Source organism: Fukomys damarensis, unplaced genomic scaffold (assembly GCF_012274545.1).
Source record: "Fukomys damarensis isolate Sample0158 unplaced genomic scaffold, DMR_v1.0_HiC HiC_scaffold_33, whole genome shotgun sequence".
In the NCBI taxonomy this organism is placed as follows: Eukaryota; Metazoa; Chordata; class Mammalia; order Rodentia; family Bathyergidae; genus Fukomys; species Fukomys damarensis.
This window is the reverse complement of record NW_022900945.1, coordinates 33,040,418-33,041,373: the sequence shown is the minus strand read 5'-3', so window position 1 is coordinate 33,041,373 and position 956 is coordinate 33,040,418. Positions and strand designations below refer to the sequence as shown.

At 42.2% G+C, this 956-nt stretch overlaps 1 protein-coding gene across 3 annotated transcripts in view; it reads left to right on the top strand.

Annotated features, from left to right (window-relative positions):
- The first annotated feature begins 389 nt into the window (after window positions 1-389).
- Window positions 390-956, top strand: part of Lrrc39 (leucine rich repeat containing 39) — a 36,541-nt gene continuing 35,974 nt past the window's right edge. For all 3 annotated transcript variants that reach the window (XM_010639062.3, XM_010639061.3, XM_033758140.1), the window contains exon 1: window positions 390-551. The gene's annotated coding sequence lies outside the window, so the exon portion shown is untranslated. The remainder of the gene's footprint in view (window positions 552-956) is intronic.

Here is a 956-nt window from a genome sequence, read left to right as displayed (position 1 = left end):
ATGTAGCAGAAGTTTGGGCTTCTCTGTTACCTATGCTTTCCCACATATTCTTTTATTCGTGTTCTGAAGCATGAGTGTGTTTTGTTAAACTATCACAGAGCTGTCATTTACCGGGGGGGGGGGCTTTTGTTGTTCCATACATTAGCATATTTCCAAATTTCTCCATTTGAAATAGATTCATTACATTCCATTAAACACTCCATCTGTGTAAATACGAAAAGTAGAAGGGCTTTCAGTAGGAAGAATTTTTAGGAGCTTAGAAATATGCCTGACAGTTTCATAATATCTGCAGAGCAGCATTTTGCAGTTCACACACTGCACTCTCTGTATCAGGTGACCCTTTACACAAGGAGCCTCATGTGATTCTTGCTATTCTCAGCTACGTCCATGAACTAAAATTAGTGCTCTGCTGACAGAACATTCACTGGTCACAGCCCGACTGTGGATTTCAGTCCTTTGGAACCACGCTGGGGAAGAAGTCCCTCGGCTGTGCATTCTTAGTTGATAATCCCTGGCTTCGGGCACAACAGCTTCAGCATCAACCAACAATGGTAAGTGATTTTTGAACATTCCCGCCCCCTCTTCTTCACACACGACTAGATTGCTGGAGGTGACTTCGTTGTTTCTATGAAGGCCGGCATGTACAACTAGATGTGGTGCTGCATTCAGGGCCTGGAGTCACACGTGAAATTGTCTTCTACTGGAAGATCGATTTCCCTATGAGCAGGAACATCGTTTCTGAAGTTGTGTTTCGTTGCTTTTGACTACGGGAAGCAACTATTCCAGTCATGTTGCTGCCATGCTCTGCGCTGCACAGTAACAATCAAGACAGAGATCACAGCTGCAGGGACTTGCTTTCCTAGAAGGGAAAATTTGTTGTTAAAGGAAAAATGATGGATGATTATAATTAAATAGCATATAGAGAAATGAATTAGCAAATAACTGAATAGTTTTAT